General features: G+C 49.2%; 1 protein-coding gene and 1 long non-coding RNA gene across 3 annotated transcripts in view; one reads left to right on the forward strand and one right to left on the reverse strand.

Annotated features, from left to right (window-relative positions):
* LOC147216095 (uncharacterized) overlaps positions 1 to 24,175 on the forward strand; it is a 156,401-nt gene that overhangs the window by 55,394 nt on the left and 76,832 nt on the right. For both annotated transcript variants that reach the window (XR_015109170.1, XR_015109171.1), the window contains exon 4: positions 8,108 to 8,205. This is a non-coding gene — a long non-coding RNA (uncharacterized LOC147216095). The remainder of the gene's footprint in view (positions 1 to 8,107; positions 8,206 to 24,175) is intronic.
* Positions 1 to 24,175, reverse strand: part of efna3a (ephrin-A3a) — a 58,003-nt gene that overhangs the window by 8,972 nt on the left and 24,856 nt on the right. The gene's annotated exons all lie outside the window — the stretch shown is intronic.

The following is a 24,175-nucleotide window of genomic DNA, read 5'->3' on the forward strand; positions in this document are numbered from 1 at the left end:
GGGGATGTTTTCGCTTGGAATTGTGTTTGAATTGCGGAGTCCTGCCTTGGCTTTTTCTCTTACTTCAAGCCAACACTCATAAACAAACAAACAAACAAAAAAAAGCCACAGTTTCCCCGCCGAAGGCCTTGCGCTCCCGTCTCTGCAGCCGCAGGCCGGGCCGCCGAGGCGGAAAGCGTCTACGGGGGGGAACAGCCCGGCCCGTGATGGAAGCAACCCGCTCCCATGGCAACGGCGGCTCGACAGACGACCTCTCCCGGCACGCCACGCCGGGCCCCTCGGTGGCCGGCGAAATGATGCCGGGCCAGAGACGCGGCGCGCTACGATCCTCACACTGAGCGTGCCCATTATGTTAATTACACAGCCTGTAATTAGCCGGAGTAGAAGTCATTAGAAGGGCTCCTGCAGGTGATGGAGAGGAGGAGGGGGTCGTCCTTGGCTGAGCTGATGTGCAACCTGCTGAGGATGGGGGTGTAATACCCTGCTTTGACCAGCAGGTGGTGCTATTGTGCTGCTTTTCAGCAGCAACCCGCCGTCCACACTGCACTCCCTTTCTCTTCTTCTTCTCCTTCTTCTTCACCTCCTCGTTCTTACATATTTTCCTCCTCCTGCGCATACAGAGCAGCGAGCACCGTACGCTGATATCCGCAGAGGCAGGACACGCCGGCGTGCACACGTGCACGGGTGCGAATTATTGGGTCAGGCCTCCAGAGAGATTATTATTTAATTACAAATCCAGGATCAGAAATTTCACGCCACCTCCATCTCTCCCTCTTTCTCTCTCTCTTTCTCTCAACCGTTATCAGCCTCTCCTTGTTCTGGTCTTCCTCGGGACCCTCCACACACACACACACACACATTCATACATACATGCTGAGGATGGAGGATGAATATCAATTCAATTTTTTTTCTTTTTTGGCCATCAATCTTATCTGCGCTTTCTCTCCCTGCCGCTCAGATGCCAGATGACAGACTTTTGTCTTGCAGTGTTGTGGGAGACACGGCTTCGCTTCAAAGGGACTATATTTAGAGGGGGGGGGGGGGGGGCACGGGAAGTGAAAAAGGGGCGCAGACAGATAAAGGGGTACGACGGAGAGAGAGAGAAAAAATGGGTGAGTAGATAGAACAGAGATGAAAAAGGGAGGGAGAAATACAGGGGGGGTGTGTTGCGTGGGAAAACACACACTCGGAGCGGGGGAGGAGTATCCGGGGGTGTCGGAGTCAGACTGAAACAGCCATTGAGAAATAATACGGGTGGAGGACAAGGCGGGGAGATGTGTGTGTGTGTGTGTGTGTGTGTCGGGATCAGCAGATCAAGAGCGAGACACTCATTGTTGGTCGTCGGCGTTGAAATGTGAACGACACGTGTGTGTGAAAGCGGGAGCTCGTCTTTGTGGCGGCGGGACAGATTCTGCTGATAGGTGTGTGTGTGTGTGTGTGTGTGTGTGTGTGTGTGTGTGTGTGTGTGTGTGTGGCGACAGAACGCGATTAAATGAGCGGGCCGCTGAGAAGGCCGGACTCGGGATTTGACCTGGGCAGGTCACCTGTCAATCAAAGAAACCTGTCAATCACTCGGGGACCCCCCCGCCCCCCTTTTAAAAACACCGGTTCTTCCACCAATTTGTTGATTTCCCAAATCCGGACTCTCCGCCGAGCCGCCGCCTCTCATTTAGCGCGTTTTGAGGCCATTTCTCAATGAATGATTTCTAAACAGCGGCCACTTTAACTCCTGCGATCGACCTATCGATTCTGGAAAGGGAAGTTTTTCTGCAAATTAACGGAAAACAATGAGACGGCGGGAGAAAGAATTAGAGAGAGAAGAAAATAAGGTCATATCTGCGTTTAGAGGAGCGTATCTGTGGCACGTGAGTGCAGGATGAGCGTTTTTGGAGAATGAATGAATGAAAAACATGTGCAAATCTCAGATGGAGAAATAAATACGCCGCCCTCTTGGCTGTGTTTGTTACGCTGCAGTCGTGCACGGCTGGCGGCGGCGGGGGTGCACGGAGGGGACCCCGGGGCTCGGCGGGTAATTGGGCGCCCGCTCGTCGCCAAGGTGACAGCGACGGAGGAGTCGAGGGAAGGAGGGGAGACGGTAAGGAAGCAAAAAATACAAAGAAAGGGGGGTGAAATGAGAAGAAAAGGCTGGTTTGGAGTCCAGGAGTTACATAAGCGGCCCGATTTGTGACACAAGACAAAGAGGTTGCAGGACAGCGAGGAACTTCTGGAGGATGGAAGGCAAGGAAAATAAGTCGGATGATGACAACGGAGAGAGGGAAAAACAAACAAAATGAAAGTAAAGGTCCGGATAAAGACGTAGAGCCGCTCCCGGATCGATACATACATGCGGGGGAGTGAAAAAAGAAAGGTTTCATTCCCCTTGTTGCTTTCTTCATCCCCCCCTTTTGCTGCCTCATCATCGTTTTCCCCCTACGTGAGCGCGCGGCTAGTTAGCGAGAGGCTGCGCACAAACCGGAGAGGACTGCCGGGGCGGGCGGATCGCAGGGGAGGAGGAGGAGAAGAAGGCGAAGACAAAGATAGCACCGCTGCACCTTTTCACATCTGCGCTAAAAAAGAGTCTGGAGAGTAACGCCACTATCAATAAATAACAGCGGCGAGGCAGCGCCGCGGCACTTAAAAGCACAGGGCGGATAAAAACAGAACATCTGCCGCCGACACGGAAAACACATCAGTCCGGCTTGAAGGGGGAAAGAAAAAGGAAAAAATAATAATGAAAAAATCATGAAATCACACATGAGGAAGAATAACAACATTTAAGTTTCATCAGGGAAAGACGCTCGTATTTGTTTTCCTTCTAAAACGCCGACGTGGGCGGAGAGTCCGGGCCCGAGTTCAAATCCAGGAACATGGCGGGACAAACGTTGGCTCATTCATTCATTCATGCGCTGTCATTCACGTGTCGTGCAGGGACGTAGAATCATTCAGTTCGCATTCAAGCGTCAAAAATTCATCATATAAAGACATCCAACATTTCACACATTCATTTATGATCGCGTGGAGACATGCTAACCTCCGGCGTTCCCTCTAAGCTGCTCACTTGCGCAATCGCGCGCTGCTCCAAAGCAAATCTATACAGTGCATGAAATAAAATACAAGCTGAACTGTAAATAATATAAATGTGTTTCATTTATTTACAGTTCAGCTTTGCTGTGCGCGGGGAACGCTGGAGCGTTGTGTGTGATTGCGCAAACGCGCGGCGTAGCGGGAACATTGCTAACCACAATGCTGCTTGCATTACAAATATACGGTTCATTGATTCTTTTTTTTTGTTATTCCGTTCTAGATTTCAGATTTATCATTCTTGACGTTTTTTTTTTGCAGCATTTGAATATTTATTTCTCCATGAAATAGCCATATTCTAGCACGAGAAGAAAAAAAAAACTGTAAAAATTACAGTAAAATTAAACTAAAATTAATTTTATACAAATAATATATATATTTCGCATTCTATTTATTATATAAAATGAAATAAATAAAATGCGAGATCTCCATCCAAACAAAGATACCCAGCATCATTCTCCTCATAGGTTGTGCCAAGCATACATGTCCTGCTCCACTCAGCTGCTGTTTGCTTAAGCGTGAAACCTGTCCACTTTGGGCTATTTAGTTTGTGAAAGTGTCTTTCATTTTTTTGCGATACTCCACCCTCCACGCTCTAAATGTCCAGCATCTACCCAAAAGTCTGGTACAGACCCCAAGCGCAGCAGCAAGATGCTGACTATTGCTGCTATTGCTGAAAAGGCAAAACTTCTCGATGTGTGAAAGGAAGGCAGAATTTTTGCAGAAGTTGTATTGTATTTTAATGTTTATTGTATGTTGCAATGATCCAAAGGTGTTCAGTGTGCTGTATAAGAGCGTAATACAGTCGATGTTGGGTTGATAACCGTTTGCAGGAGGTTCGTCGAGGGTTTATATCTGTAAATACCATCAAAATTATCACGTCTCTCGCGGGGGGGGAGGGGTCTTGGAACGCGAAAAGCGAGGGTCCACTGTATATATAAACAAATAAAATAGCAACTGATTGGGGGAAAAAACATCTCGGCTAGCTTTCCGGCGAGGTAATAAAGCCGAAATGTGCAGTAAAATCTAAAACGGCGGCACCTAATGCACAGCCTGGCTGTTAATGAGGGCCTGAATGCAGGAAATGACATCATCGGCGCCCGCTGAGAGATTAAAATGTAATAACAGAGCGACGTTAATGATGTACTTACAGTTACTAACAAGTTTCCGTCTGTGTGTTTATTTAGTATTTGGCCGGATTCTCCCTCCGGACTCAACTTCCTGGCGGGGAGTTTATTCGCGGGGCGAGAACATCTGCATATAAATAATGAAGACGCTCGCATAGAGCGGCGGCGGGCCGGCGTGCAGGGCGGAACTGCGGCAGCGTGGAAGTTTTTAAAAAATTATAAGAGTGTGCATCACCGTGGTGGAGAAACTTTATTTAATTTTCTATTTTGCACAGTTTACAGAATAAGTAAGACGGCGCTTGAGAAAGACAGGGTGGCGATGGCGGCGGTGGGGTTTTATTATTCTTTCTCCATTTAATATATTCCAGCTGTGTTGTTTGTGCGTGTGCGCCTGTGTGTGTGTGTGTGTGTGTGTGTGTGTGTGTGTGGTAAGGGAAACACACAATAGGGAGTACGTTTACATAAGGGAAATGTTTTTTAAGAGAAAAAAATACAGAAAATTATAATAAACACTGCATGAGTCTGTGTGTGTGTGTGTGTGTGTGTGTGTGTGTGTGTGTGTGTGTGTGTGTGTGTGTAAATTAGCATGCTGTGCTCCAGCAGAGGTGGGGGTGTCACAGTCCTGCACCGAGCAGCCATCAGATTTCGCCAGCATCCCCTGCAGGCGCTCCGCTCGCTTATGGCCGCCGTCCAAGATGGCCGCCGGAAAAGAGCGGCTCTCTAAGCTTCCCTTGTTTCGATAATTCTGATTATTCTGGGTCTTTTTCTCTGGCGTCCCAGCGGCGGATGGGGGTCGTCACGGCGACACCGTGATGAACTTCCTGTTGTGTAACCAGCGTCGGGCCATTAAGGTTAACACACTAAGCAAAGTGTTTGCTACCGATCCAGAGGAGATGAGCAGAGCGCTGCGTTTTTTTTTTTTTTTTTTTTGTGTCTTGTTTTTTTTTCTGCGCATCAGCAACTTCACTAATTTCCTGTGCACGCACACATGCGCACGGCGTGCATGGGCAACATGCAGACACAGCTCGAAGGCCAGCGCGGACGCACGCTAACCCGATATCTCCCGCAGGCCTCGGCTGATTGAGTCAACGCCGCAATTAACGACCCGGGCTTTACGCCGCTTCGATCCGAGGAGGGGCGAGTGCTGAGCCGTGGAGTGTGTGAGGAGGCGAGGCGGCGGCTGGGGAGCCATTCATCGGCCGCGCCACCTCCAACCCCACACCGCCCTCGGAGAAAAGGAGGACCATTACCTCTTCATATTTGCCCGGCCCTCTCAGAAGGGGATTTATTTTCCTAGGTTTTCCTAGGTTTTCCTAGGTTTTCCTAGGGTCTTTAAAAAAAAAAAAAAAAAAGAGGCCAATTTCCTCCCCACTTATGGTTATTATCATTATTTCTTTCTCTGAATGACAAAAAAAAGGAATGACCCCGCCCTCCCCAGAGTGATTTGTGTAAATACAGAGTCCATCATTCACTCGCTGCATACGCGGAGCAGGAAATTACATCTGGGGCCAGGTCATCTGTCCCGACCAATCACAGGCTGCCGTTAACTTGTGAACCGGATTAAACCGGGGATGTTTCCGGGTCGCAGCCGCGGCGCCGCTCACGAATCTTTGCAGCAGTTTGAAAATATGCAGAAAATTGATGAATGAGGTGATATTTTATTCATTGATGGGGCGGCTTGAGAACTGCCTCCAGGAGTTTCTATTGGTTGGACGGTTCCCTGCAGCTCAGTCTTATCAGGGTGTGTGTGTGTGTGTGTGTCTCCCTGTTAACTACCAGTCTATTTCCCTTAGACTTACACTTAAAAATCTTTCATCTGGGTGGACGATGCCCAGATCTGCTACTTTCATTCTGGCTGTTAGTCTTTTCAGGTTGTCTATTTATGAAAATATAAGCCTAAAAATAACTAAAAATAGATGTATATATGTATAGGCCGCACTTACCTAGAAGCTGTTACACAGAAATATTTTTTTTGCTGTTAGCTCATCGCTAATTTCGTCCTCCTCCTGCGCGCTAAAACCATTGACTTCTTCGATGTCGGCATTGAAATGTCATGGTAATTTCATTGATCTGATGTGATTCGGCTAAATGTTTTGGTGGCGTGAAGCTCGTTAGCCCCCCTAAAACAATCCATAAATTAGCCACATCATTGTTTAAGCCGCAGTGTTCAAAGCGTGTGAAAAAAGTAGCGGCTCGTAGTCCCGAAACACACAAAAAATTGACCCAAAACAAAAAAAATATATATATTTTTTTTTCTTTTTAATATAAATATATATATTTTTTTAACATATTAATAAAAAATATAAAATATATTTTACTGAAATAAATAAATAAAAAATATATATACATGTATTATAGATCAATAAATATATATTTATTTCAGTTAATATACATATTTTATATTTTGAAAAATATAAAATATATATATATTTATATACAAAAATGTGTATACGTACATATATATACACATACAACAATTTAAAAGCCATTTAAAGAGTATACTAAAATGCTAAGCAAGTATTGAACAATTTTCCCAAATTAATGTTTTTTTTTTACTGCTCAAACGTTCATTATCACCAGTTCCTCCGCCGCTGCTGTTTGTGTTTTTTGCACTTTTGCTTGGTTGCTTAGCTAAACTGCATTTTGTTTTCCCTGTACTTGTTATTGTGAAATGATAATAAAGTTGAATCTAATCTAATGCAGATATGCACCACCCCTCCCACGGCCCCTCGCCCTGCTTTTTGCTTTTTTTTCCCCACAACTTTTTGCAAATTCACCCCCAATTTTCACTCGTTTTCAAAACGGCATCGGCCAATAAGTCGACCTGGAAATTAACTAAGAAATAGCAGGAGAATTTCAGGACACCTTAAGAATAATCAGGAAATTAGAGGTGCCGCGACGAGAGAACGACCTGGATATTTATTACTTTTTTTTTTTCCTCCTTTTCTAATTATTGATATTATCTATTTATAGCAGCGGTGAGAAACTCACCTCGGCGGCGAGATCCGCCGAGAGCCGCTCAGGAGAACAACACCGGAATGAAACTGGTTGTCATTATCGTCGGGAGGCACGCGGTCGACTTCGTGGTGCTGTGTAATTGTATTTCTGATTCCAATCTTTTCATTACAGGGCTGAGGGATGTAGTACTGTATGCGCTACTGTATGCGGTACCCAAACACTGGAAAAGCCGCACATCACCCTCGGATTTCTCGCTCAGGCCTTGAGGATTATTGATGCCGTCTGTTGACGATGGCATTAATTAAGAATCCGAAGGGGGGGTGGGGGGGGTGGCGGCGAGGACGCTCCGGCCCGAGAACCGCGGCTTGTTTGCTCGCCGCTGTACGCCTGTTTGAGTTACGACGGCGAGCCAAACAAACCCCCCCCCCCATCCCGCCCCGCCCCACCGCAGGTCATGATTCAACATAATAACGCAATTTCCACGCCGTCGAACGTCCGATTAAATCACCGGCGAGACTTTCCGGGCCGCCGTCAAAGCCGCTGCACGGGGAGGACATTTGAAAAAGCATAAATTCCATTGATTAATCCAGGCGGCGTACGCTGCTCTTTACTTCCCAGACGGCGGCGCCGGCAGCAGAGGAGGTGTAAATATCAAACGGAAATATCAAAGACAGCATTCAGTATAAAACTGCTCTTTTTTTTTTTCAGAAAAATGTCTTTTTCAGAAAATAAGTGTAAAAGAGGCCACTTGGTAGATGTTTTACATTCGTCACAGTGGAATGTTGCCAAGGAATTCTTGGGAAGGTCGAGGAGGAAATAAAACGCCGCCAGCATGCTTGCTACGTTTTAGCTTAGCGCCGAGACGACTCCCGCCTCCGGTTTTACGAGCGGTGACCCGATTTGGCCGCGGTGCTGAAAATGTGCTTTTTTTCCCCCCGCAGGACGAGTTTGGAAATCCAACAGGAAAATTGAAAGTTGGGAGAATCTCCTTTTCACGTCGAGCAGCGGCGCCGCCAGCTTCCTCCCGTCCTTCAGAAAGGTAAGACAACGCAAAGCGTCCGCCGGCGACCGACCGACCCCGGATACCAGAAAATCCGTGCTAACGATGCTATTAGCCTTCTTATTTTGCATAAGCACACACCTCTGCGACCAGCCATCCAGTGGCTTCGGTACTTTTCCTTTTGGGGAACGCGCAATACCGGTGGAAGGGTTCAAATCTTGTTTTAGCGTGCAGACTGTCCGATAGAGGGGTTTGGTTGACGACCGATCACGAAATCGGTACCCGCTGTGACGCTAACAAGAACATCGCGCAAAGCGAAAGCCTTGAAAACAGCGGGAACGGAAATAAATAAAGGGAAACCCTTGTGATGACGGCGGGTCGAGGCCTTGAAGCGCCACCTGGTTGTTTACAGCCGGGCCGCAGAAGTGATAAATTTTTGACGTAATCCTCTGACAAGATAACCGGGGTGCATCTTTGTCAAGGTGAGCCCCCTAATTGCACCTCGGCCGATCCCTCACATCCGCCCTCTCGCTCGCCGTCGGCCCGTAATCCGGCTATCTGTCTGCTCGGAAACAACCATGTCGGGTGATGAAACTGACACGGCCGCCGTTCGGGTCAGAGCGGTGCAACGTGAAGGCTGCGCGTTCATATGCGAAGCGTAAATGAGAACCAGCAAGAAAGCGTGTGTGTGTGTGCAGGCTCGTGCATGGACTTTGCACACACACACCACCGACAACCGAAAGGAACACATCATGCAGTCCGGTGTTGATTCCACGCTTCACTGACACAGAAACTCCTTATATGTTTGTTTTGTGCTGCTTCCTGTTGGTTCGCACAGCGGCGCTTTTCTTCTAATCACAAATATCTCCTCCTTGTCCTCGTCTGGATGAATTTGCCGGCGCTGGCGCAGCAGTTATCACCGGCGGTTACCGCTCTCCTCGGTTTTTCGGTTGATGCGCGAACATTTTCCGACTTCTAAACCCGACAACCGGTAATTATCGGCGTTTCTCTGTCAGCCGCTACGCAGCAGAGAAACTCGACCGCTGTCTCTCGCCGCGTCTTCTCGTGTAGCTTGTTAGGCTAACAACTGCCGATCTCTGCTCGTCAATTAGCCCCGTCGCGCCGAGCGATGCTAATCAGGTGGCGTACCTGTGGCGGGGACTTTAATGAGAAAACAAGGATTTACGGGATTCGATCACAAACTAGAGCGATGCGGCGAACGAAACTACGGCCTCCGGCTAGCTTAGCCTCCTGAAGGTGCGCGATTCTTTGGATCACAGGCCAAAATAAATCGGCGCAAATCAGGAGAAAAATGGCGATGGACTCGGCCGACCCCCGGCGAACGCACCGCCGCCCTCGCCTGATTCCTCCAACCTTTTAGTTCCCTTACTCTCGTGTTTTCCTTGAGCTCGTGTTTTAATTTAGTTTGATTTTATCGAACACGCCGCGCCGTTTGCATTTAAGGGGGTCGGCTGACGGATTGATTGACAGGTCAAGGAAGCGGCCTGTTGGCGCTCGGCTTCAGGATGGTGTTAAATACGTCGAACTGGCTGGCCGTCGCCCAATGACAAGCCCGTCCGGACAACGGTAGGACAGGGAGAGAGAGAACAGATAGCTGCTGACACACACACACACACACACACACACACTCCATTAAGAGTTGCTGTATCTTACCTAAAAAAAGAAGGGAAAACCCCCTTAAACCTACCAAAGCATGTAGGGAAATTATTATCAGTAGTATTATTTAATAATAATAAGTATTGTGATTAATATTTATATATAATTTTGTATTATATATAATATATAAGTATATTATATATAATTATTATTATGATAATTATATAACTAATTCAGTAATAATGAGTATTATTATAGATAATTGTATATAATTATGTATTATATTTTATAAGTGCAATATTTTTTATTTTTATCATTAATAGAATAAGAATAAGAATAAGAACAACTTAATTGATCCCGAAGGAAATTGTTGTACCAGAGTTTCAAGTAAAACATAACATTAATAAATAATAGTAGGAAATTGTACAAACGGTAAAAAAAAAGGGGGGGGGGGGGAATAAGAAATACAAATAAAACTATAAAGTGCCAAAGTCAAGGCTATAAAGTGTTTTAAGGTCTTAAGTACAAACTATTATTATATTAATAATAATGCATTTTATCGAATGCAACTTACTAAACATTTGAGGATGCTATAAATCTAAAAAAAAAAAAACAGTTTTAAAAGAAATAACCAAAATAAAAACAATAAGAGTGACCAAAGTGGTAAAAGTAAACAAAGTAGTGAGCGGTTAGCGACAGACAGAGTAGCCCGCTTTGCACAGATGTGTTTTGAGTGGTGATTTGAAGCTGGGGAATAAATCGAAATTCCCAGAAAGGCTAAATCTGAGGGAGTTCGCGAAGCGGGAGCTGCTTCTATTATGTTCACAAAGTGCAGCGCGCCGCCTTTGAGGAACCGCTCTTGCAGGAAGTCCACCGCAGTAGGGTGTTCACTTTCAAAAAACCCTCCATCCTGGAGCTGCGGGTGCGAGGCGAGGAGCTCCGCCGGCCAGACGGAGGGAGTGGAAGGAGAACAAAGAAGGTGGAGGAGGGGAAGCAGGAGGAAGATGAAGGAAAACAGGTTCCCGGTCAGATTAGGACCAGCGCAGGAGACGCCAAGTGGAATAATCTGGTCTTTTTATCTGCGAGCCACTGAGACCGCAGGTTTTTATGTCGGTGCAAAAAAAAAAAAAAAGAAACGTCCACCAAACACATTTAGGATCGAGGAAGGCGAGGAGCTCCCTGTCGGCTCCGGCTGAACACAATTAACTTCCACAAAGCGTTCGGCAAATAAAGTGTCCTCACCTTACATGGCGTCTATTTCCCCTCTCCTCTCACCGAGGCCGGTGATATCCCCGAATACACCCCGCCCGGTGGCTCCGAGCGTGCCGCTATAAATGATTCACCTTTTTTTTTCCTCTTAAAATAACCCATCACCCTTTTTTTTTTTTTTTTTTTTTTTAACATATCCCCGTCTGCTTTGTGCAAACAAGCCTGTAGCCGACGCGGCTTCCGGAGTGGACGGCGGGTAATTATTTACACCGGAGAACGGCGATAAGCCGGTGCAGAAGCGGGAGGGGGCGACCGGCGGTGTGTGTGTCTGTGTGTGTGTGTGTGCAGGGGGTTGGGGGGGCCTCAGGTAGGAAGTGAATCAGCTGTGCATTCAGGGTTCAAAGAAAGGAACAGGTAAATATCTGGCCCACGGATTTTTTCACATCCTCGGCGTCGCGACCCCTCCTCTTCATTTGTCCTCCACTTCCCACCTCGGCCTTTTGTGTTTTCTTTCTCTTCTTAATATTCCCCTCTAACCCCCCCCCGCCTCTCGGTGTCTTTCCCAAGGCTGCGATTCGTGAAGGTTGCCGGTACATTCCGGTGTATGCGCTTATGTAACCGGGGAAAACAAGAGGGGATTCTGAAAACGCGAGAAAAACCTTGGAGCGATTCTTCCCCGGCATGTTAACTTCTCCGGAGCGGCTTCCAGCGCCGCAGCTGCTGTTCGCTAATGCATGCAGACAGCGGAGTTGGATGAGGGGGGGGGGGGGGCGGGCGGGGCTGAAATGCTACATGCTAGCGCCGCGTGATCACTTCCAATAGATTGAGGGCAAATTTGAGTGGACAGAGGCGCGCCCGGAATGGCGAGCGAGGCCTGACCCGGAACGGCGCGGGGGCGCGGGCGTCTCGTAATGACGCTCAAGGAGACCCACCTGCTATCTCGGCGGAGCAACGTTTTTTTTTTTATTATTATTTTTTTTTTTTTTTTTCCCTGGAACGACTCGATGCAGAGCCCTAGAAAATCTAATTCCGGCGCGGGTCCCGCTCGGCGCGGCGTCTGGCTGGTGTCATTAGCCAACGCCGCCTCGCGCCGTCCCCTAATGGAATTGCCTCCCCTCGGAGTTGGCCGCCGTGACACGGGCTCAGCGGAGGCGAAAAGATTACTAGAAAGATTAAAAAGATGGAATAGAGCAGGGGCCGCGCGTGACAGGCAGCCCGACCCAGAGATCACACATTAGATAATTGGTGCGACGAAAATCTGCAACCCCCCCACCCCCCACCCCCCCGCTCGGCCCAGACTTCCTCCTCGTCTCGGCGTTTTTCCGCAGGGGGGGGGTTGAAATGCAGCGGCGGATCTCCGCCTCCTCCGCTGTCACACCTCCGCGCTGCAAACTGTTTGAAGAGGCCACAACAAACCCGCGCCGCAACCCGTAATGAGCATGTTAGTTAGCCGCTAGCACACCAGGCCAGGCTTGCAAATGACGCAGGCGCAAGTTCACACACACACACACACACACACACACATGTGTGCACCCTCTTTCCAAAAAAAAAAAGAAAATCCTTCTCACTCCACCACGCATGAATACTTTATCTCTCTCTCTCATCGTGCCACAGCTCCCTTCCCCCTTCTCTCCTCACTGGATTTTTCTTTTTTTTTTTCCACTCAGCTTCACTCTCTCGCCGTCTCCGACGCGCGGCGTTATCTTCCCCCCTCCGTCTCTGCGAGCGGCCCCGTAGCGACGGGGCTCGTGACCTTTCATAATTCATGGGGTTTGTTTCTGATGGCTCAGGGAAGCGCGTCGGACGCGGCGCTTCGGAGGCTCGCCTCGGCCTCGGCCTCGGGGCGAGGGGGCCGCCGCGCACGCCCGCGCGCTCGGCGCCGTCGGATTCCTGAATGTATGTTTCTAACGCTCTTCTAACCTTTGGATTAGCAAGATAAACAGACTCTCGTCGTTTGGAAGCGACAGAGCGATGACTTCGCGAGCGGCTGACCTACATGAGGAGAATCGGCAGCCGTCTCCGGACAGCTCGCTAAAAGATGACTAAAAAAAAAACAAAACATTAAAAAACCTCCATCATCTTTAGGGCGTTCCTCTTGTCGCAGGCAAAGTCAATACGGTGGATTTGGAGTTGTTCCGGCGCCTGCAACCCCTGAGTCCGTTAAAATTAAAATGCCCAGACTCGCGGGTTTTACCCCGACGAGGTGAGAGGAAGCGGCGGGGAACGGCAAATGGAGCAGAGGCTCTGACAAGGACTGGCACCGAGGAGGGAGGCTAAAATAAAAACTAGACTAATCACGTGGCGGCGGACGGCGGCGGAACACGAGGGAGGAGGGATGACGGGACGGGGCGGGAGACTAATTAACGGACGGGGACGGAGAACACCGGGATACGACGGAAACCGAGCGGTCGCGAACCGGGCGGAGGGGTTTTGTACTTATCACCGCTCTTTCTCCGCGGCCCGGCCGGCTTCCGGCTCGTCCTTCCGGGCGACGCCTGCGGAATAAACAGGAGTCTCATTAACCGGTTTAATCGATTTTAACGGCTGCGGACTCGCCTCTGTGACGGGGCTGCGGCAGCGGCTGTCTGGGGCGCGGGGGCGACAGAGGGCCCGGGCGCCAAGAAACGCCAGCTATCAGGGCGGAGGCGAGGTGTAGCGGGGAGAACGGAGGGCGCGCGGATGTGCAAAAATACACGCTGCCCGCCGAGCGGTGAACCCGACGCGGGTTTGATGTACTTTATCTTGTTTTTCAAGGTCTGTTTCTCGGGTGTGTGTGGCTGAGCCGTGGCGGGGGGACGTCGTCGGGCCCGGCTCGTGCCGAAGGTGGTTTAATTTCAGCCGGGGCAGGAGGACGGAGAGGGAGCCGGCGACGGAGGGGGAGGTAAGGGAGCTGGGCCGGAAGATAGAGAAGACGGACAGGGGAAGGAGAGATGAAGGAACATATAGGGGAAGATAAGAATTGAGTCGAACGGGGCGCGCGTGCCCAGGCATGGAGATAGTGGAGAGGTGAGTCGCTTTAAATGAGGCGGGGGGAAAAGGGAAGCAGGGACCAGGGGGAGGGTGTGGCGAAGGAGGGAAAATTGAAAGATGAGAGGAGAGATTATTAAGAAAAAGATGCATAATGCATAAATAAACAGCGACAAAGAGAAATAAGGCCGGTTTGAAGTTGGCAGCGGGCGGAGGCCCAAGGTGAAGGTAGATCGAAGAAAAGCCGGGAGGGAGGAGACGGCGGATCGGGGGCGGCGGTGGGGCGGGAGGTAACCGGGGCGGATTGTGTTTATCAATATGTAATACAAACGCGGGTGTTTTGAAACGGGATTTCGGCCTTTCGGGTTTAACCGAAAACTTTAGCGCCGAGCCGAGCCATTGTGGCGGCTGGCAGCCGGAGCGCCGCCTGAATAGTAATGACGGCCGACGACGATTAGAATTTCAGATAGACACGGGCTGGGATGCCGGGCCGGGACTCCTGTCGCTGCACATAGCTTATGAGAGCCTTGTTTACCACGTGTGTGTGTGTGTGTGTGTGTGTGTGTGACCTGCCTGCATTCAACACGCCGCTAATGTAAACACACGCCGGTCAGTGCAAACACAGGCTTGACAGCTACACTTAGAGGCCTCCCGTCACATTAAGAAGAATCTAACACACACACACACACACACACACACACACACCAGCACAAACTTTCGGTGGAAGCGCGTCAGCCGGTCTGAAATTGACGGCTGTCAGTGAGGAGCGATCTGCAGCAGCAGGATGGAGAGCGATGGAGGTGAGCGGTGTCAGAGTAGCAATGACAGGAAGGAGATGGAAGGGCAGGGATCAGGAGAGAAAGTAAAGGGGGGAAAGGGAAAGAAATGTATATCCAGATTGAGAATGAAAACTCCAAAAGAAAGGGTGGAGCGGGAGAGGAAGATAAGAGTATAACCCCCCCGTCTCTCTGCCCTGTCAGTCTTTATGATCGTCTATGCCGCGTCTTCTCTCTATCTGCGACTTGGGTAACCTTCAGCACCAGACCCGAGTGGAGATGATGAATTGAGACGGAGAACAGAGAAAGGACGGAGATTAGCAAACACGGACAGATGATGAAAAATGACAAACACGAAGCGGGGGGGGAGGAGGAGGAGGAGGAAGGAGGGGAGGGGGGGGGCGAAGAGAGGGAGGAGGTGTTAGACGAGGAGGGAGGAAAAAGCGGAGGGAGGAAAGGTGACATTGAGGGAGGAGAGCGAGCTGACGGCTTTTAGCTGGAGGACGGCCACAGGATGACATTAGAGGGGAAGGCACTTTGGCTGCTCCTGCTGGGAGGTCCCGAGCACACACACACACACACACAAATACTGTGCACGTGTGCACGCATAAACACACAAAAGAGCAGGCGGACAAAGAGGCGTGCACAACCGCACACAGGTGAACATAAGCACTTAATAGTGCTGCATACTTATGTCTCCGAGGCCTGTGGGGAGCCCGAACACACACACACACACACACACACACACTGGCACACATACACACCTCCGGTCTCGTCGGTGCACCGGCCTGATAACCTTCATGGCAAACAGGTGAAACGCGCACTGAGGGCGACAGGCCTGCCTCCCTGCAAAAACAACGATAAGTCCCGCTGCCGCTGCCGGCTAACCGCTGTGCAGGGTTAGCGCGCCGTTTGAGCTCCGCGGACGCCGTCGGCGCTCAAAGACGACCCCCCTCCCGCCCCTCCATGCAGCTTTGGCCGCTGGGGTCGGACCCCTGTTGTTTTGCTCATTCTTTAAGCATGCACGCTCACGTCATATTAGCCTTTAGCGGATTGCTAACACTAGCGGGAGCGACTCTTTAATGCCTCCTCACCGCTAACAATAACGTAAGCCTCTTTTAAACGCGCCCGCTGCCCCGCCGGCCCCCAGATCGATGTCGTCAGTCCATTATTTTTTAATTCGGCCGGACGGAGAGTAATGGAAAGTAATAATTGCTTAAAAACTGCCACCCCCCTTTTTTTTTTTTTTTTTTTAGCACATTAAAAAAAAAAAAAATCCAATTAGCTCTTGGCTACTCTTTGTTCTCGCCGTCTTACCTGCTGCTCGGAGCGGACTGAAATCGGCCGGCGCTCTTAAAAGGAATATCAATAAATTAATTATTCATTACAGGCAAGAGAAACAATTTCGATCTCGGCCTCTCCTGTCCGCGGACATTTTTATTTATTTATTTATTTATTTATTTAGTCTTTCGTTTCGTTTGATCCTAATTGAATGACATCGCTATTTTCAGCGCAGCCGTCGCAACGCTTGCCCCGGTTCTCACGGCGCGCAACTAAAACACGGGCCGACGGGCTTAAACACATACGCACGTGCACGCACACACACACACACACACACACACACACACACACACACACACACACACACACCCCTGACACGGCGCCCTTTACCTCTCCCTCGGAGCGAGGCATAAACGAGTGGAGTGACAGACACAGAGAGCCGATGGGCCTCCTCCCCGGGGAGGAAACGCACTCATCCATGCTGATCTTAAAACAACAGCCCTCCTCCGCCCCCCCTTCCATCCCTCCATCCCTCCTTCTTTGCCCTGACTCACCCGCTCACGACCCCTCCTCCTCCTCCTCCTCCTATTCCTTCCTCATCTTTCATTCACTCTCATTTGATCCTTTTCTTGTTTATCTGTTTGATTGCCTGCCGTGGGTTTTTCTGTTTGCCTTTATTTTCCTCTCAGACCGTAACCCAACATCCCCGTTCACACGCGCGTCACCTCGTGCAAATCTCGCTCTCGTCCGATCGCGCTTTCACCCGACTCTTCTTGCCTCTCAAATACGGAGCGAGGATTCCTGGCCTCGCACGACGGAGAAGCTTTCCTCCTCCCCCTCCCGCCGCCTCGCTGCCCCGAAGCGAGCCGGGAATTAAGGCTATTTGCAGAGGAGGGACGCGGCGAGCTTGTCTTCCTTACAGTCGCAACCGTGATTCCAACATTGTGTACATCATGATTCCACCCTGGCACGTGTGAATTATCTTAATTCAGATATGAATGATCTTAAATCTAATTGGGTGTCTCACAGCGAGAAAGATCCCCACGGGAAGGGGACTCTCCATGTGTCTCCCGCAGTCCAAACACATGTTGGAGGGTGCAAGACTTGTATGTTTGTGTGATGTGTGAATGAAAGGGTAAATAGTTTGATAATAATTATACATTTTATTCAAGGTACCTTATTCAATATCTAAAGCTATGTCTCTGTGTGACTTTTAGATGAATGCTTGCATGTCTACATATGTGGCCCCTTTGCAGCTGAGATGTGCTCCGGTATTGATAATGCATGAATGAATGAATGAATCTCAGAGAAAATCAGATGCGACAAGTTCCACAAATGGCAGCTCCATGACCGGCGAGCCGCTGATCAGGCCATCCATCAAGATTGACCCTTCCGTTTTGGTCCAGGAGGCCATTTCTCTTCGGATGGGATGTAAACAAACAGCGGGAATGAGACTCTCGGGCTGGGCATGGAGCGGGAGCGAAGACGAGACCTCGTGTTCTCACAGAGCGCAGGCAGACCCACTATATTTACATATTTGTGTGTAGGCAGGTGTGTGTGTGTGTGTGTTCCATTATAGACAAACATTAGTCACGGAGTCGCCGCGTCTCGCCGAACACGGCTGAACTCCCGACCCCGGTGTTGCGGCAGTAAAGGGGGTCAAATGCGGGTCAGGAGCGAATCCATGCTAACGCTAGCAGCGGGTTTTTTTTTTTATTTTCACCGCCGTCGAGGTTCATGACGGGGCGAAACCGTTTTGATTAACGTGACGGGAAGTTATCATTTAAATTGCTGCCCTTTTTCGAAATGCGAACACGGTCCCCTCCCGCAAATGGCGACGCGGTCGTGAAAACATATTATTCCACGGAATAATGACGGCTGCTCTCTCCGACTCTCGTACGGCCGCCCCCTTAAAGAAAAAAAAAAAAAAAAAAAACAATTTGGGAAAGAGGTGCTCTGAGTGCCCTCTGTTTTTTTTTTTTCATTGTTTTCCAGCCGCCGTTTGAAATACGACACAGGCAATCTCCGCCGGGCCCGACCCCTCCTCCCCGCCCGCACTCCAGCTGAGTGCGAGGAGCTTTTCTCCGCTCGGCGACACGGCTGGGATGCCACTGACGGAGTCCGGCGTTTGACAAATGAGCCAACAAATTGACTTTTTTTTTTGGTTTCCCGCGGCATTTCCAAACAACGAAGGCAAAACAAAAACAAATCTCACTTAACTAAAAGCCGGCTGGAATCACGCGGCCGAGCGCGCAGGCTATTACAAATGATTCCACCGTCTTCACTCCATCTCCTCGCACCCGCCCTAATCTCCTCTGTTCTCTGCTCGCCGCCCCCCAAAACCCCCCCAGCCGTCTCCCCACTTTCTTGCGTTTGGCGCCCCAGACGCACATTGACCCACACGCCTCGGACCCAGCGGGGGGTCTTGTTCTTCCGTGACGCACCACTGCACATGACTGACGTTTTCCTTACGGGCGAAGGAGGTGCAGGGGGAAGGAGTCAGTCAGTGGAAAACAGAGGAGTGTGTGTGTGTGTGTGTGTGTGTGTGTGTGTTAGGGTGGGGTGGGGGTGAATGTGATTCATGATCAATGGCGCTTTTCCAATTACATTCCAATTAAAGGCGCTGCGCCGCCGTCGAAGAGCCTTTGACAGTCTTTGCGGCGCCATTCACATAACAATGGGCGTTTACGCAGACGCGTTCACACACACACACACACACACGCAACAGATCCCGCCCCGAAAACCTTTACGTGCACGGCGACAGGCCTCTTCTGCCAGAATAAATGCGAGTTTATTGCAGTCAGAATACGGGCGGGTCAAAGGGCTAATGCCCCCTATTACATCCACGCCGCCTTGTACTCAACGGTCAATAAAAGAAAGAAGAAGAAGAAGAAGAAGAAGAAGAAGAAGAAGAAGAAGAAGAAGAAGAAGAAGAAGAGCGCTGGACCGGAACCACAAAGGGAAGGAGGAAGGCGGGAGCCCAGCTGATCGCAGTGAGAAGAATCCAACGGGTCCATTAATACTTAAGTGATTAATTAGATTGTTTGGTTTGGTGTGATGAGGCCTGGGGGCGAGCGGACGGGACGGGGGTAAGGCGGGAAAAAAAAAAAAAAAACCTGAGAGGAGGGAGCGTCTGGTGCCGCAGGACTGATTTTAACCGAACGTTGTCCAGAAGCTGCGGTCGGACGAAGAAAGTCAGGAGGAAATTGTGGGATTCCAGATGCTCCAAACAGAAAGAAATAAAAAGAAGTAACCAGAACATATAAGTGGTGTCAGCGTTCGAGGTTCTACTAAATTCTACTGACATCATCCGGGTGCTTTTGCCGACTTGGGCAGCATCCCTGCATCGACACGTCCATTTATTTTCTGCACCCATTATTCTGCAGTCAAAGCTGCAGGGGCGCCGGAGCCAATCCAAGCTGTCATGGGCCGAGAGGCCGACCAATCACAGGGCAGCTTATAGAGACACTACCGTTCACCCTTTCATTCATGTTAAGTCGGAACATGAGACCATTCAGGCGTCCGGGGCGATTTTGTCTCCAGCGAATACCGTGGAGGCTCCACACAGAGAGAGAATCCAACCAGGGACCTTCTCGCTGTGAGGTAAAAGCGCTAACCATCACACCGCCCCTTCAAAATAAACCTTATATTTGGGCTTTTTTTTTTTTTTTTCCCGCCCGCAAACTACCTTCAACACGGTAAGAGACCGCGGCCTCCCGCAGGAGCGCACTGAGGGAAATATGTCACGGAAAAGCGAGGAGACGCGGCGAAAGTTGTCACCCAATTAGTTTTTAGCCTGCTAGCAGATATTCAGAGGTGATCTCCTGCTCCTCCTGGGCCGCGGCAACGGCAGAGAGCTCCTACCCGAGGCCGCTCGCCGGGTTTAACCTTGAGCGTCGAGCCTCTCTCTCCGTCTCTCTCCCGCCACGAGTCCCTCTGGCCGAGGTCTGGTTTACAAGGCTGTCTCTGCAAACTTTGCCGCATTTTAGCAGGCGCTCGCCGTCAGCTGGGGAAATTAGCTGCACCGATACACGCTAGTTGATAAGCCGCGGGGCGGCTAGCGGTGCTAGGCCAATGCGGCGCTCGCCTGCCTGAGTGATATTTTAATACAAGACGTCGACGACCGTGTTCCCTCCGGGTTTTAAATGTACTATTCGGAATACGGGATTTACTAAATGCCTCTGTTTGGGCTGCGACAAAAAAGAATTCAAATCAAAAATTCAGAGGAGAAGAAATCGGAGAGACGATGATCGAATGCGGAGACGTTCAGGCTAGCCGGGCTAATGTTAGCGTAGCACATCTGGTACAATGAATCCTCACGGCTGACGGGAGCCACGAAATAAAATATACAAAAATACATATTCAATTTTGAATTTGAATATGCGGTTGCAGCTGACAGCTCCGCCGTGCACGCTTCCTCTGTGTCACTTTATTTTTTATTTACGTCTGAAGCGTTTTATTACAGACGGAAAACTGTGGAAATGTTGAAACAACAACAACAACAACAACAACAAGGACCAGAAGAGGAGTCGTCGTTTGCGGCGTCTCCTCCCTCAGCGCCACGGCTCTACTCACGCATTCAAACAAAAGACGTCTGCGCGGAAAAGCATCTTTCATGCCGAGCGAACCGCCGTCAGATGCAGGATATTAAGAAAGTTCTGTTCTGTCCGACCGGCGGGGCGAGCCGATGATTAATCCCCGTCTAATTGCGGGGTTTCTCTCCCGCTGACACGATGACGAACGGCAAATGCAAACAAAACACACGTGGAAAATAACAACGCGAAACGCCAGGGAGCGATAATCACAGAGGCCGCGGCGTCTCAGCAGAATCACAGCCTGGGCTTAATTATCCCGTGTCACATGATACGGCGTTATTGCTGCGTGCAAACATGAGTCAGTGTTGTTTGGCCCACGGGGCGGTGGAGTAGTGTGTGTTTATGTGTGTGTGTGTGAGTGTGTGTGTCGATCCAATTGTCCCTGATGAGAGTCGTGAGTCTGGCAGAAAGCAGCAGCCGGTTTCGGCCGGCCGGCTGCACTTTAAGGGCCCGTTATCGATCGGCGAGGACGTTAGGACACCCTCCCCTCCCCTCCCGACGGCTCTGCCGGTGAACGGGTTCGATCCACGTCCGGTTTCTGTCTACCGCTGGACACACACACACACACACACGCACACTCAAAGCTGGTAATGAATCTCCACTTAACTGATCAAACAGCCGTGCTCGAAATTAATATTTTCTTTTAATTTAATCTTAATCTTAAATCTATTTTTTTTTTTTTTTTTTTTTCAAATTTTGTTAAGTGATGTAATCTGTGTGCAGTGGTGCGTGCATGTGTGTGTGCATGCGTGTGTGTGTGTGTGCAAGTCCTCAGCTGCTCAGTTTCAAGGAATGAAAGGGGAGAATTTGTGTTATTTTTTTAACCCTTTTTTTTTTTATTTGCAATTTCACTCACTCTGTGTTTGCATATTATTTTTATTATCATTATTGTTGTTATTGTCATTGTTATTATTATTATTATTAATTGACATAGTGAGAGAGGATCTTACGTTATAAGGATTTAAAGAGGATACAGAGAATAAGGTTAGATGGAAAAGGATGATTCGCTGTGGGAAAAGCCCAAAGGAAAATAAGATAATAATCATTATTATATTTATTTTATAATTTTTAATAATTTTATAATATTGCAATTGTAATTGTAATTATAAAATAATAAAAATTATTATTATTTGATTATTATTATTATTATTATTATCACTATCATCATTATTAGAATTTATATTATGATTATTATTATTATCGATTGTTGATTGTTTGTTGTCGTTATTCCCATTTGTTTATGTCTAATGACACCCGACCTTTCGGAAAAAAGGCGAGAATTTTTCAGTCTCGTGTGGTTTGGATCCGGGCGTCGCCTTTCGCTTTACTTAATCCGGGCAGACGACGCGATCCATCTACCTGAATGGATCAAACTGAAGAAAATAAGTAGCATCTGCTTCAAATCCAAGCCGCCGTGAATGGCGACCGTGTGAAGAGCCCAGAAGGAGGTTTAGCCGCCTCCCCAGCTATTCGTCCCCCTCCCCGCCGCTCCGGCTCCCCCCCTTCAAATCAACCCCGGAATTAAATCATGTCGAACAGAAAATGGCCTTTGTGGGCTCGACAAAAGGAGGCGCGCTGCCCAAGCGCCGCCGCAAACAAGCCGAGCCGGGAAACAACCGGCGGGAAACAATGAGAAGTGATTAGAACGCAGAATTAAGCCAGTAATTGTACGAACTCGGAGGACAATTACAGAGACAGGAGTGTTTTGACACGCCGCTGTGAGTGCGCGCGTGCATGTGTGTGTTTTCCGGCCCGACCTGCTGTTTTGAGGGTTATGACAGGTGGCGACAGGCTTTCTTCACGCGCGGCGCCGCTCCCACGAGGGGTCCCGAATTACCGCTAAACCCGTGTTCCCATTTGCAGGGCGGCTGGCGGACACGCGGCGACAAACAAATACACCCACATTCTAACAGGTACACGCAAATACAGTGACAACCCCCCTCCTCCTCCTCCTCCTCCGCTTCTTTCTCCACGAAGCACAATGCAAGCGGCGCGTTTGAAATGACAGCCTCTCCAATTGACATATTTCAGTCCAGCAGGGCGAACCCGACGCGCAATTTGCACCCCACGCATTTTGCGGCGTTCTTTGCAAAAAAAAAAAAAAAAAAAAAAAAATTTTAATAATTACAGAGAAGCGGGTGGTGTTTCAAGTGCATCCGCCCGCACGTTTATCTGCGAGAAATGAAATGAAAAAGGACTCGCGGAGACAAAGAGGCACGTGCGCGCGGCCTCAGACGGCGGTCAGATGGTCGTCGTGAGCCCCATATGCGAGGCTGCAATCTGTCCCGCTCGCTAGCGGGCAAAGCTGCTTAGCACGTTAGCGCCGCGACTTCCTGCTAACAAGGAGCAGATCATCTCCTCGCGGGAGGGCGGAGGGGCATCAAAAAACAAAGAACCCAAGAGAGACGGACTTCTTTCACACATTCACCCCAGGATACAAACGGCGGCATCTCCTCCTGGGTCGTGCAAGGAGCCCCGTGCTGGGCTTAAAAACCCATCTTCTGCAGGCGTGGAGTCGCTTTTATAGCAAACGCCTTTCTTACATCTTCAACGGCGGACACGCCGTGAACCCGCGGGGGATTACGCTGTGTTTTTCTATTTTCCGATGAGGTTTAGGGATTTTTTTTTTTTTGTTGTTTTTTTTTTTGTCAATGCGGAGCCGCCCCCTCTATGTTGTCGATGTGGAGAAAAAAAAAAAAAAAAACGAAATTGGGGTCAGGCTCCCGAAAAGAGAGTAGCGCTTTCGCAGCAGAGACTCGGGCCCGAGCGCTGAAGGTGACTCTGCAAAGTCGGGGTTCATCGCGGCGTGACAAATTAATATCTTATCGGAATTCCGACGGCGATCTGGCAACCAGTTTTAGCTCATTTTGCCGTATAAAAATTGCAGATTTATGGCAGAGGGGCGGATTAACTCTCACAGTGAATCCCCTCTCATAAAAAAAAAAAAAAAAAAAAAAATTGGATTCAAAATCCCTCCTCTTTCGTTGATCCCGTCTTCCTTTCTGATTTTGCATCTTTTAAAAAAAAAAAAAGAACGCCATTTTCTTTTTTAACAGGTGGGTTTTAACGTTCACGCGGTGACACAGCTCTGATGCTCAGTCTGCATGGCCTCATTTATTTTTTATTCATTTTTATTTCATTATTCATTTTTCCCCGCGTTCAGTAAAAGTGTCTGCGCGTTCTCCATGCTCTCTTGCCTGGGTTTCTCTCCAGGTTCTCCGTCTTGCTCTCACAAAAACAAGCTTAAGGATGTATTGAAGTGCCTTAATTGTCCTAAGGTTTGAGTGACAGAGTGAATGGTTGGAGTTCTCTATATGTGGCTGTTTGATTGACAGGCGAGACTTCCAGGTTGGACCCCGCCTCTCCTGTGAGCAGGATAAGCAAGTAAATTCATTAAAAAAATGAAATAATCAACAGCTAATCATCATTTATTCATGCAAACTCCAAAGCTGCGGAAAAGGGATGCAGTTCCATCTACTGCCACTAGGGGGCCCCGTCGAACCCCTTCAAATTGGCCGCACAATTACAAACAAAGCCTTTGACCCGCCGCTGGTTTCGCCTCGA

This window comes from Fistularia commersonii, chromosome 30 (genome assembly GCF_037954325.1).
Source record: "Fistularia commersonii isolate RoL2024-O1a breed Wild chromosome 30, RoL_Fcom_v1.0, whole genome shotgun sequence".
Lineage (NCBI taxonomy): Eukaryota > Metazoa > Chordata > Actinopteri > Syngnathiformes > Fistulariidae > Fistularia > Fistularia commersonii.